General features: G+C 45.6%; 1 long non-coding RNA gene across 1 annotated transcript in view; it reads right to left on the bottom strand.

Moving 5' to 3' along the window:
* Positions 1 to 3,802: 3,802 nt before the first annotated feature.
* The window catches only part of LOC143765682 (uncharacterized), a 77,645-nt gene continuing 67,610 nt past the window's right edge, over positions 3,803 to 13,837 (bottom strand). The window contains exon 3 of the long non-coding RNA XR_013213447.1: positions 3,803 to 3,826. This is a non-coding gene — a long non-coding RNA (uncharacterized LOC143765682). The remainder of the gene's footprint in view (positions 3,827 to 13,837) is intronic.

Below are 13,837 nucleotides of genomic sequence, written 5' to 3'. Positions count from 1 at the left end.
AATGCTTTATTTGTGAAGGGCTCAAAATGTCTTTTTGGAGTCCAGAAGGTTTCTTTTTTGGGTTTCATTTTGTCTCCTTCTACTATTGAGATGGACCCAGTCAAGGTTCAGGCTATTCATGACTGGACGCAGCCTACATCTGTTAAGAGTCTTCAGAAGTTCTTGGGTTTTGCTAATTTTTACCGTCGCTTCATCGCTAATTTTTCTGGTGTTGTTAAGCCTTTGACGGATTTGACCAAGAAAGGTTCTGATGTTACTAACTGGTCTCCTGCGGCTGTGGAGGCCTTTCGGGAGCTGAAGCGCCGGTTTTCTTCGGCTCCGGTCTTATGTCAGCCAGATGTCTCTCTTCCTTTTCAGGTCGAGGTTGATGCTTCCGAGATTGGAGCGGGGGCTGTTTTGTCGCAGAGAAGCGCCGATGGCTCTGTGATGAAGCCATGTGCTTTCTTTTCAAGAAAGTTTTCGCCTGCCGAGCGGAATTATGATGTCGGTAATCGGGAGTTGTTGGCTATGAAGTGGGCATTTGAGGAGTGGCGACATTGGCTCGAGGGAGCTAAGCATCGTGTGGTGGTCTTGACTGATCACAAGAATCTCATTTATCTCGAGTCGGCCAAGCGGCTGAATCCTAGACAGGCTCGTTGGTCGTTGTTTTTCTCTCGTTTTGATTTCGTGGTCTTGTACCTGCCTGGGTCGAAGAATGTAAAGGCTGATGCTCTTTCTAGGAGTTTTGTGCCTGACTCTCCTGGAGATTCAGAGCCAGCTGGTATTCTCAGAGAAGGGGTGATTTTGTCTGCCATCTCCCCAGATTTGCGACGAGTGCTGCAGGAGTTTCAGGCGGATAGACCTGACCGTTGTCCACCGGAGAGACTGTTTGTCCCGGATAGATGGACCAGCAGAGTTATTTCCGAGGTTCATTCTTCGGTGTTGGCGGGCCATCCTGGAATATTTGGTACCAGAGATTTGGTGGCCAGGTCCTTTTGGTGGCCTTCCTTGTCGCGGGATGTGCGTTCCTTTGTGCAGTCTTGTGGAATTTGTGCTCGGGCTAAGCCTTGCTGTTCTCATGCCAGTGGTTTGCTGTTACCTTTGCCTGTCCCGAAGAGGCCTTGGACGCACATTTCCATAGATTTTATTTCGGATCTCCCTGTCTCTCAGAGAATGTCTGTCATCTGGGTGGTGTGTGATCGTTTTTCTAAGATGGTCCATTTGGTGCCCTTGCCTAAGTTGCCTTCCTCCTCCGAGTTGGTTCCGCTGTTTTTTCAAAATGTGGTTCGTTTGCATGGGATCCCTGAAAATATTGTTTCCGACAGAGGATCCCAGTTTGTGTCTAGATTTTGGCGGACCTTTTGCGCTAAGATGGGCATTGATTTGTCTTTTTCGTCGGCCTTCCATCCTCAGACGAATGGCCAAACCGAACGAACTAATCAGACCTTGGAAACCTATTTGAGATGTTTTGTTTCTGCTGATCAGGACGACTGGGTGACTTTTTTGCCATTGGCCGAGTTTGCCCTTAATAATCGGGCTAGTTCTGCTACTTTGGTTTCTCCTTTTTTTTGTAATTCGGGGTTTCATCCTCGTTTTTCCTCGGGTCAGGTGGAGCCTTCTGACTGTCCTGGAGTGGATGTTGTGGTGGATAGGTTGCATCAGATTTGGAATCATGTTGTGGACAATTTGAAGCTGTCACAAGAGAAGGCTCAGCGCTTTGCCAACCGCCGTTGCTGTGTGGGTCCCCGACTTCGCGTTGGGGACTTGGTGTGGTTGTCTTCTCGCTTTGTTCCTATGAAGGTCTCCTCTCCTAAGTTCAAGCCTCGGTTTATCGGTCCTTATAAGATTTTGGAAGTCCTTAACCCTGTGTCATTTCCTTTGGACCTCCCAGCATCGTTTGCTATTCATAATGTGTTTCATCGGTCGTTGTTGCGGAGGTATGTGGTGCCTGTGGGTCCTCCGGTTGAGCCTCCTGCCCCTGTGCTGGTTGAGGGAGAATTGGAATACGTGGTGAAGATCTTGGATTCTCGTATTTCTAGACGGAGGCTTCAGTATTTGGTTAAATGGAAGGGCTATGGTCAGGAGGATAATTCCTGGGTTGTCGCCTCTGATGTTCATGCGGCCGATTTGGTTCGTGCCTTCCATGTGGCTCACCCTGATCGCCCTGGGGGTTTTGATGAGGGTTCGGTGACCCCTCCTCAAGGGGGGGGGTACTGTTGTGAACTCTGTTTTCAGGCTCCCTCTTGTGGTCACAGGTGGTATTGTGTGACTTTTGTTTTGGGCTCCCCCTGGTGGCTTTGTTTGTTATCCTGCGGGTCTGTGGCTGATCAGCTGCCTCGTTATTCACTTGGGAGTTTCCTATTTAGCTCTGTTTCACTTCCACTTGTTGCCGGCTGTCAATGTGCTCAGTGCTATTCTGATTACTCCTGATTATCTTCGGTTTCAGTCTCTTCAGGAGAAGCTAAGTTCTGTTTAATTATTTTTTGCTCATCAGTCTGCAATGTGATTTCTGTGTATGATGAGTTTAGTCCAGCTTGCTAATATGTGATTTCTTCTGCTGGTTTGCTCTGGGGTACAGAGTTGCTTCCCCCGCACCGTTAGTTGGTGCGGGGGCTCGAGCGATCTCTGCGTGGATATTTTGAATAGGGTTTTTAATTGACCGCACAGTTCCCTTTCTATTTTCTGCTTTCTAGTGTTAGCGGGCCTCATTTGCTAAATCTAATTTCATCTCTGCGTTTGTGCTTTCCCCTTAACTCACCGTTAATATTTGTGGGGGGCTATTCTATATCTTTGGGGTCATTTCACTGAGGCAAGTGAGGACTTTTGTTCCCTCTAGGAATAGTCGGTTTCTCAGGCCGTGAAAAGACGTCTAGGATTTTCAGGTAACGTTCCACAGCTGCCTATAGTTGTTTGCGGATAGGATCAGGTTGCGGTCAATTCAGTTACCACTTCCCCAGAGTTTGTAGTCGGTTTAGTTACTTAGCTAGTCCTACTTGCGATCCTTGCCACTAGGATCATAACACTCCCCTGCTGTGCTTACGGGATAGTCCCCACAACTGTTGTGTCTGTTTATCGTGTTCCCTCACGACTCGATTCTGATGTTCTTCTTCTCCCCGTCCCCCAGATCTTATGGTAGGATGCACCCGTATGACGGGAAGGCTCGGAGCTCTTCCGGGACCCTAGAGTCGCCCCTCTCCAAAAGTTGCCCCCTATGTCTGCGTAGGTGATGTAGGTGAGGCAGCCAGCCTATAGCTCTCTGCCCTGCCGTTGGTTTGAAGTAATGCTTAGAGCTCTGTACTTCCTCGGCGTTCCGGCCACCGGTTATTTACGCCTCAGTAGGATGTTGCCTCGGTCTAACAGCATGACTCCTACTGGTATTTCTCCCTGTTGCGTTGATCTCGTTTCTCACTCAGCACAATAAATCTCGCTTCTTGTCCTTTCTTAGGGCACCGCCGCTATGAAGTGCAGGCGCGGTCCCGTAGCTTTCTTTCTGATTGCCAGGCCTCTGTCAGGATCCCACCCCTGACAGGGACCCTACCGAATCTTCCCCTACAACACCCTCTGCCACAAGGTGTTGCCTGGTTCCAACCCAGTCAGCGTTCTCCCTAACTTCCTGCCTAACCCCCAGTTTTACCAGACTGTGAGGAGTGGCCTAATGAATAGTACCCTTAGCTCCCCCTGGAGGCCAGACTGTGAAATATATTGGTGTATGTGATACCTGGTCAGATGAACTCCTTCAGTGCCATCAGACGTACCATAGCCCCCCTTAGCGGCGGAGCCACAGTACTGCAACGACCAGGACTCTGGGGCGCTGCACTCCCCTCCGGTTAAATCCAGTACTCCTGGACTGGGAAGAAAACAACAATACATGTCAGCAAAAAGACATACAATTTTGAAAATGCAAGTACAAGTCAACTTTGTAACAGAGCTTCCCTTCATGGGAGGTGAGGACACTTGAACGTTACAAACATGGTTAAACACTTTTAAATAACTTTACTATAAATAACTTTTCATACCCAACCGGGTATTCTAGTAAGTGCAAAATCTTTGAACAATAATTTAACATTGCCTTTAAGGACGTACTCGCTAAATCCACTAAAGACCTTCTTATATCACATATAAGGCTAATTAACTTTTATGCGTTCTCCTACTTTAAGTCTGCAGGACCGCCTGTCCTAACTGCTCCAGACCTACTGCCTCTCCTTTCTGTTACAAGACCGCTCCTTTCCGCCCGAGCCTACTGTCCTTCCACCACTATACACAGTATAGAACATATCATTTTTCTTTCAGTTTAAGATCACTGAGCCATCTCTATATGGCTCCTAGGAGGACTCACTACTAACCCCTACGGGTTCACTTCCTGTCCTCATTCTTCTATTAACATTATTGAACATTTCTTACAATCAACTAGTTAGTTACATTTAACTTTCACATATCAACATCATCAATACTTTCTTTTCAAGACATTATTGTCATTCAACCATCTTAAGGCAACACTGTACATAAGTGCAAGATATGAACATCCCCTTTAAGAGGGGACCAAGTCTCTACGAGGTAGTACAACTTCTCAAGCCGCAAGTCCGTATGCAGCAAGGACTCCAGTGCAAGTTCCAAGAACCGTATCTTCGCAAAGAGTCCTTTCGCTTACAAAACCAGTAGAGAGCACCTTTAAGAAGGTGCAAACTATTTACAAGATCAGTTTTTGAATCATTCACCGTCCATGATTCGGCAGTTCTTTGATAATGGAGCAAAATAGAAAACAAACAAAAGGCAATAGGGATCCCGGGTCAACAAAGGGATCCCTTTAAGAGTTAACCCTGGACGGGTTTTAGCAGCAAAACAGTGAAAACAATTACCTATGTACATGTTCAGGTTTCCGAGGTTTAGTTGGACGGCTTCCAGGGCTGCACCTGGCACTTAACCCTTCTTGGCCTGGGGAAAGTGACGTCCAGGGTTACACCCAGTGCTGGACAAACGCCGTTAATCCGTCTTTCATGTATGGTTAAATCATGCGCAGCGATGGAGGTCTGCGCAACTTGAGTATGGGCATTTGCTGCAGCAGAGGTAGCGGCTGCTGCAAGATCAGTCACTGGAATGGAGTCAGCAGTTGTGGCACTAGCAGTCACTGGAGTGGTGTCGGTCGTCAGGGCAGGGTCGTCCTTCATACCTGCTTTAGATGCGGTCCCTCCGGTGCCGATCTGCTCCGTCTCTGCTGGGATCTGGAACGCTAGTTGCAGGGCCTTGCGCTGCGGCGTTGTCATCTCCGCTTGCAGCATCTCGCTTTCCGGCAGGGCCTTGCTTTCTGGCTTTGGAGCGCTGTAACTTCCTTCTTGCTCCGGACCAGACGAGGCTGCCGACAGACGTCTGGCGAGGCTCCCGATGATGGTCTTCTTCCACCCGGCCTCAGTGCTCAGCTGCGTCCGCAGGAGTTGGTCGCTGAGCTTGTCCACTCCGGCCTGCAGGAAGTCAGAGCCAACAGGTGATGCCTGGCCGCGGCATCTCTCTGGGTAGCTGGGGGAGTCCTCTGCTCCGACCCCACGCTCCGGCTCTGGGCGGCTGGCCATGGCGTCTCCCATGTCGCTGACTTCTTCTTCCTCGTCCTTTTCCCGCTCTCTCCTTCGTGGGCGGTTTCGCTTTCGTTGTCTCCGCCCCCCATTGAGGATCAGTAGGCAGATCTCGGCTGCTGACGGACACGTCCTCAAGGGGCAGAAATATTTAGACTGGGCGGTCATTGTCTTTCGCGCTCTCCAGCTTGTCTACGCCCACTCCACGCCCTTCTTCTTCTCCTGCGCTCTCCTTAGCGCTGTAATGGCGGCGGTTTTGGCGGGAACTTCTGGCTGCAAGTGGCGATACACAGTCTTTGCAATAAGTCACAGTCCAAACACAATAAATCGCAATTCCAAGGCACACATGACCTGATTCTTCAGGCTTAAGTAGATCCTGTTCGTGACGCCAAGTTTGCAGTGCCCCCACTGCCGCAGGGCCGAGGGGTACCCGGTACCGGGCCTCTGAGTCTCTGCTCTGGGGTTGTCATGGTGGCTAGACCCGGTCCGTGACCCTGCTGAGGGGCGCCCAAATAATAGGGTGTAGATGATGGTAGTGGTGCGGTGTAGTGCCGGTCGCAGTTAATAACGAGGACACAAGGTTGCAGTCTCTTTACCTCTTTACTGAAGGCTTCTGGGTCCTCAGTCCGGAATACAGTTAGCCGGGCTGCGCAAGTCCGGCCGGTCCGATGGCACCTCCAGAGTTCCCTTCGCGGTGGAAATCTGTGCCTTCCTTCTAGCGCTTATGTGTTGTGGTCCTCCCCTGCTGTGCTTAGGGGATAGTCCCCACAACTGTTGTGTCTGTTTCTCGTGTTCCCTCACAACTCGATTCTGATGTTCTTCTTCTCCCCGTCCCCCAGATCTTATGGTAGGACGCACCCGTATGACGGGAAGGCTCGGAGCTCTTCCGGGACCCTAGAGTCGCCCCTCTCCAAAAGTTGCCCCCTATGTCTGCGTAGGTGATGTAGGTGGGGCAGCCAGCCTATAGCTCTCTGCCCTGCCGTTGGTTTGAAGTAATGCTTAGAGCTCTGTACTTCCTCGGCGTTCCGGCCACCGGTTATTTACGCCTCAGTAGGATGTTGCCTCGGTCTAACAGCATGACTCCTACTGGTATTTCTCCCTGTTGCGTTGATCTCGTTTCTCACTCAGCACAATAAATCTCGCTTCTTGTCCTTTCTTAGGGCACCGCCGCTATGAAGTGCAGGCGCGGTCCCGTAGCTTTCTTTCTGATTGCCAGGCCTCTGTCAGGATCCCACCCCTGACAGGGACCCTACCGAATCTTCCCCTACAACACCCTCTGCCACAAGGTGTTGCCTGGTTCCAACCCAGTCAGCGTTCTCCCTAACTTCCTGCCTAACCCCCAGTTTTACCAGACTGTGAGGAGTGGCCTAATGAATAGTACCCTTAGCTCCCCCTGGAGGCCAGACTGTGAAATGTATTGGTGTATGTGATACCTGGTCAGATGAACTCCTTCAGTGCCATCAGACGTACCATAGCCCCCCTTAGCGGCGGAGCCACAGTACTGCAACGACCAGGACTCTGGGGCGCTGCACTGGCATGTGCTGGTGGGTATGGGTGGTCCTGCACAGTTACACTTTAAGAGTATGTGCACACTTTGCGGATTTGTCTGCGGATCCACAGCAGTGTTCCATGCGGTGTACATTACCATGTAAATCTATGGAAAACCAAATGCAGTGTAACGCACTCCATTAACGCTGCTATTAACCCTGTGTGACCAAATTTTTGCCTATGCAGCATCAATAGTAAAAAAATCTAATCTTAAAAATAATAAAAAAATAAAAAATCATTATATACTCACTTTCCCGCTCCTCGCGACGCTCCGGTGACCGCTCCATGCAAGCGGCAGGTTCCGGTGCCAAGGATGGTATGCGAGAAGGACCTGCCATGACGTCACGGTCATGTGACCGTGACGTCATCACAGGTTCTGCGCTCATACCAACCCTGGGACCGGAAGCTGCCGCGTGCACCGCACACAGGGCCAGGACTTCAACAGGTCTTTGGAAGGTGAGTATATGTTTATTTTTAGTCTGTATACTACGTGACTCTGTGATGTATACTCTGTCGCTGTGCAATATACTACGTGGCTGGGCAATATACTACGTGGCTGGGCAATATACTACGTGACTGGGCAATATACTACGTGACTGGGCAATATACTACATGGCTGGGCAATATACTACGTGGCTGGGCAATATACTACGTGGCTGGGCAATATACTACGTGGCTGGGCAATATACTACGTGACTGGGCAATATACTACGTGGCTGGGCAATATACTACGTGACTGGGCGCAATATACTACGTGGACATGCATATTCTAGAATACCCGATGCGTTAGAATCGGGCCACCATCTAGTGTTATATATTTTCAGAATTATGTCCTTGATCCTCTGATTATTATTTGATTTAATGTTTTTGCAGGCACTGTACCCTTTTGTTTTTGATTAATTTATTATATTTGTTATTTTATATTGTCTTGCCATAGTTTAATTTACCAATGACCAAACTACCTTTTTCTTTTGGCTTTATGGGGTGTTTTAAATAGGTTTTTTTTTCTTCTTATATTTGTGTTACAATTAGATGTCCTTATTAAACTTTTAAATATTTGTGTTTCAGATTTTTTTTTTTTTTATATATATATTCTAATTCTTTGAGTCATTGATAGGTTTGTATAAATAAGTGTTTGGGGACTCTAACAAAGTTGTTTATTTTTTTTTAATTTTCTTAGTATGTTTTTTTTCTTGTTCAATTTTGATTATTAATAGCTTCTTGCATTGCTGCCCCCTTTGAAGATGTCCTGGATACTGGACGATGGATGCTGTGGGAGAGGTGAGTGCAGCGCTGGCTCTCTATCCTCTGCTGCAATAGCTTCTAACTGTGAAAGACTTCGAAATGGGATGGGGATAGAAGCAGTGTGTGTGTGATAACAGCGCTGCCCCACAGTTTCTAGCAGCTTCAAATGAATCGTCACCATTGAGCAGTGCTGGTATCACTCAATCTTTCTAGCACAAATCAGCAGGAGGCAGTGATAGAAGCATTGAGTGACCCCAGTGCTGTTCTCTGATGACGATTCATTTGAGTGTGGTGCTAGAAGCTGTCGGGTGGGCCTGATGTCAATCAAAGCTTCTATCTACACCCACTTTCACAGAAGCTACATCGGCAGAGAAAGATACAGAGAGCTGGTGCTACAGTCACATCTACCACAGTGTCCATTACCCAGGATCCAGAACATCTTCAGGGGGGTAGCAATGCAGAAAACCAGTAACTGCAGAAATGCTCCCTGATAGCATCCCGTAATAGGAGATGCGATGGATGCTACGAGGAGTGAGTGCAGCCCTAGCCTCCGGTGACATCACATTTGAGACTCCTTTCAAACGAAACGTCACAGAAAGTACAGTAATAAAAACATATTTAGGTATTATCTAGGTAGGGAAAAGTGTAGGGTATTGTGTAATGAAGCAAAATACAAAAGTGGTTATGGTGTACCGTAAGTATCGTTTTTGTTGTTTATTAAACATATGAGCCTATGGTTGATAGATGCTGCTTATGCAGTGTGAGTTCCCAAAAGTATGTATCAAGAAATTCTCCAAACTTATATCTGGACAAACCATAAATTTTAAATTAAGTAGTAAAAATAAAAATAACAGATGCTCACCTCTCACAACCGCCGTGTTCCACCAATGTCGGCACCTGGGTTTGCATGGCTTTGTTAAGGCACATGAGCCCTGCAGCCAATCAGCCGCTGCTGTGCTCTCACTTTTTTCACCTGTCCAACATTTGGAAGTAAGAGTGCAGCAGCCCAATAGCAGCTACAGCTTGGCTGCATGGCTCACATGCATGCCAACCCAGGCAGACACAGCGCCAGACATTGATGGAATTAGCGCTGTTGCGGGAGGTAGATATCTGCTTTTTTTTCTTACAAGAGGAACTAATTCATTTAAAAAAGGGGTTATTCAGGTAGTGGACAACCCCTTTAAATGGTTTGTATAGGTGGAACAATTTATGACCACTAGGTGACAACTTTTAGATTGGTGGGGGGGATCCAACCTCTGGGATCATCAACGATCATCTGAATGGGGCACTTTTATCCTCATTAGAAAAAAGCAGCGGAGCCTAAGCTCGACCACTACACCATTTATTCTCTATGGAACTTCCGTGACGCTGTATACGGCTTTCTCCGGCCATTCCTTAAGGAACAAATGGAGCTGCACATAAGCATTCATAATGCTGCTCCAACAGGCATAAAAGTGTCCTTTTCTGGCTATCAGTTGGGGTCCCAGGAGTTGGATCCCCACCGATCTGAAAGTCATCACCTATTTTGTGGATAGGATAGGTGATAACTTGTTACAACTGAACCTTTCCTTAATAATTTTACTGTAGCTATTCTAACAGCAACATAGCAACAACAATATTAATACATAAAACATTGGCTAATAGTACTGCTGTAAAGAAGTACACCACTACCCCCTCAAACTGTGTCATTTATCAGTGACCTTATCTGCCCTCATTAGCTCTATAAATATTTTACCATATGGGTGTCTGGTATCTATATCAGTGCATTATTAGTGTGTGCATGTTCATATATATATACTGTATATACATTTGCTAGCGCATATAGAAATGTATATGGGACTTCTTTGACATACTTACGGTATATGCTTTAGATTAACCCCTTCCCCCGAAGACACTTTTCACCCTCCTGCCAAGTCTGCATTTAAATTTAATACCTGTCTCTTCTCTTTGTGCTTCTGCTCCAAGTGATTCTGAAATTCTTTTTTAGTGACTTTGTTTGTGCTTAATTTAGGAACAAACGCATGATTTGCGTTTATTTATATAAAAAAAATATCGAAATTTGATGAACATGTAGAAGCACTTGCAATTTTTGATCTATTAATTTTTATGCCCTTAAAGGCAGCATCGCTCCTACGATGTTGATGCCGCTGTTCCCGTAGAGTGACGGTGACATTGCTGTGTCACGTGTTGGCTGCAGGTAATCAATACTCATTCAAGGCGGACGTCCGCTCTGATGGAACAGTAAAGCTGCAGCTGATGACCAACTGCTGATTGACTGCAGCCAACATGTGACACAACAGTGTTACATCACTCACTGGGAACAGCAGCATCAACATCGCTGGAATGGCGCTGCATCTGCATTTTATTTCAATTGGGTTCTTAATGATTAAAGTGGGGTTGTCTAGTGGTGGGCAACCCCTTTAAAAACAGACATGACACACAAAATAGTGAATAAATAATATTTACCATATGTCTATATCTGCATCATCTTTAAATGGCTTTTTTTATTAGGGTGTTACAAATGTGAAGCTTTTTCAGTAATTTTTCATTTTTTTGCACTGAAATTTATATAACCTGTTTTTTTTTAAGGACCACTTCACTTTTGAAGTGTCTTTTAGGGACCTATATGTCAGAAAGACCCCATTTTAAAAACATCACCCCTTCAGGTATTCAAAGCCACATTCAGAAGGTTTGATAACCATTCAGGTGCTTTACAGGAATGAACGCAAAGTGAAAGGAATTAAAATGAATAATTACATTTTGTAATGGTATGTGGGTGTCCTGTCACATTAGCAGATTTCTCCGGCAAGTGGAGGCGGCAGGTGTGTAGCGATGCTACGGAACCTGGGCTGGGAGGAGAAGGTGTCAGGCGGTGCGAGGCTGCGGTGGGTCCCAGGCTTTCACAAAATTGTCCCATTGTTTTCACTGCAGTGGACTTTGGGAAAATAGTCGCCAGATGCAGCGCATGCGCAGATTGAGGTCTTGGCTTCCGGCAGCCATTTTCCTGAAATCCACCGCAGTGAAAACAATGGAAAGTGCGGGAACTCCGCTGACATTTTGTGAAAGCCTGAAGGCCATCACAGCCTTGCAACGCCAAACTCCCTCTCCTCCTAGCCCAGGGCCCGCAGCATCGCCCCATTTCTGCCACCGCTGCCAGATTCCAGCAGCAGCGACCCTGCCTCCTGTGACCCTGCTCAACCTCCCTGGTAAGCTACTGTAAAATCGGACAATAAGACACACCACCATCTAATTAAAAAAAATTTTCTATTTTACTCCCTGGACTCATCTTATAGTCCGCAAAATACGGTACTCCTCTTGGTGAATACATCTACAGGTAAAATGACGATTTTTACTCCAGGGGTCTTTTTTTTTTAGAAATAAGTACGCAGTTGGTGTTGCAAATGTTCCAAGGTAATGCCAAATACATTGTGCCCAACTTTCACTTCTTTAGACATGCACTCCATAAGTTTGTTTAGGGGGTTTCCTTGCTAGAGCAATGCCAAACATGTGGACGCCAACTGCAGTTTAGGTACACTGTAAGACTCAGCAGGGAGGGGACATTTGGACTTGGGTAGTTTTTCACATATGAGTTCTATCAATGTTTTTCACGGATAGAACTCGTACCTGTTAGGGTATGTTCACACGCTGCGGGTTTTGCTGCGGATCCGCAGCGGATTTGCACTGCGGATCCGCAGCTTTTTTCCATGTAGGTTACAGTACAATGTAACCCAATGGAAAACAAAACCGGCTGTGCCAACGATCCTTTTTTCCCCAGGCAAATCCGCTGCGGATTTGCCTGCAGAAAAAAGAAGTACCATGTCAATTATTTCTGCGGATTCCGCTGCGGGTTTCCAGCAGCACCAATAGGAAACTGCAGTTGGAAACCCGCAGTGGAATCCGCAGTAGAAAAAGGATCAAAACCCGCAGGGAAAAGCACCGCGGATTTCACTGCGGATTTTTCCAAAAAAGGACCTGAAAAATCCGCAGTGAAAAAAGGATCGTGTGAACATACCCTTATAGTCTATGTGGCTGTTTACATGTTTTCTCAAAATCTTGGAGACATGTCTGATATTGATCCATGTGTCAATTCAAAATCGGTACTGCAGGGCTATGGATAGTTAACATTTGACAGCACCCGTTTTTCGCTGATTCCTAAATAGAAGATAAAGAAACTTTTTTTGTCATCCAGAACCAATGATAAAACTCGGAACAAAATCAGATTATTAAACTCTGATGAAACTAAACTAAATCACTGATGAAGCCAGGATCATTTTTCTTGTCCATAAAAAAACTGAATTATGAATGAGCCACTTTTAGGAGGCAGAATTAACAAATCAACAGCAGTTCAATAATTGCTTCTATTTATTTATGCCGTTCACTGTGTTTTATAATTGATAAGACAGCTTCTGATTGTGTTTTTCTACTTTTACACACTAAAATCAAACTAAGATACTGTATGTAACTTTTCTATTTTTTTGCTAAAAGAGTCATGTGAGGGCTTTTTTTGTGTGAGAGGAGTTGAAGTCTTTATTCGTACCATTTTTGGATACACAGTATGTTTTTAAAGTTTTTGAGAAGCATAAAGAGCAAAAAAATTGCAATTCACAAATAATTTTTCATTATTTTTTTTAACCTTTTGGTCGCATTTAATTTCACTTTTTTGTGCATCAGAATGATGAACAAACAGCACTTTTGTCGTGTTTTTTGAGGGAAGAGCATTCATTCTGGCGGTTAAATAATACGACGATACCAAATCTGTTTACTTTTTTGTTTACATAAAAAATGTGTATTTTTTTACCTGAACATTTTTTAAGGAATTTTGCGCTCTTAGTTTTGTGTATTTTTATGTTTATTCCTAAAGAAGGTGCGGTTACAGTCGTACTCTCTATGCACAGAGTGGTGACTGAATGCAATCAGAGGGAATAAAGTTAATCTCCCGGCAGCGGGGCTCTGAGCTGTGATGGTTCAGAGCCCATATTTACCTGCAGATTAACCCAATATCTGTAGGTTAATAGCTTTTTTTCACCTGACAAGTTCCCTTTAACTATTTTAATTGTTTACTTAGTTCCTCTGTGGAGTATACTAATGTATTGCAGACCTGTCGATGTTACACTGATAGTAGGCTTATTAGAAGCTGCTTATGGCAGGGCCTAAGCGTCTATGCACACATTGTGTTTTTATCTCAGTTTTTGTTTTATTGTTTTTTTTCTGCAAAGTTTTGTAGCAAAACCTGAAGGATTTCCTAGTCCCAGCAAAGTGAATAAGATTCTAGAAATCTTTTGCACATCTTGCTTACTTTTTCCTTCCAGATTTGCAGCAGATTTAAGTCTGAAGCATGTCAATTTTTTCAGCTTTTTTGCTGCACATTTTACCCACACTAATGAGTGAGGGAAAATCTGCAATAAAAACATGTAAAACACGTCTGCATTTTTTCCTGCCAAGAGATGCAGAAATACGCATATCCTAATATGCCACCCAACCTAGCATACCCAAGATCCAGT

The sequence above is a fragment of the Ranitomeya variabilis genome, chromosome 4, assembly GCF_051348905.1.
Source record: "Ranitomeya variabilis isolate aRanVar5 chromosome 4, aRanVar5.hap1, whole genome shotgun sequence".
NCBI lineage: Eukaryota > Metazoa > Chordata > Amphibia > Anura > Dendrobatidae > Ranitomeya > Ranitomeya variabilis.
The sequence above is the reverse complement of the archived record's forward strand: the minus strand, read 5'-3'. Positions and strand labels throughout refer to the sequence as shown.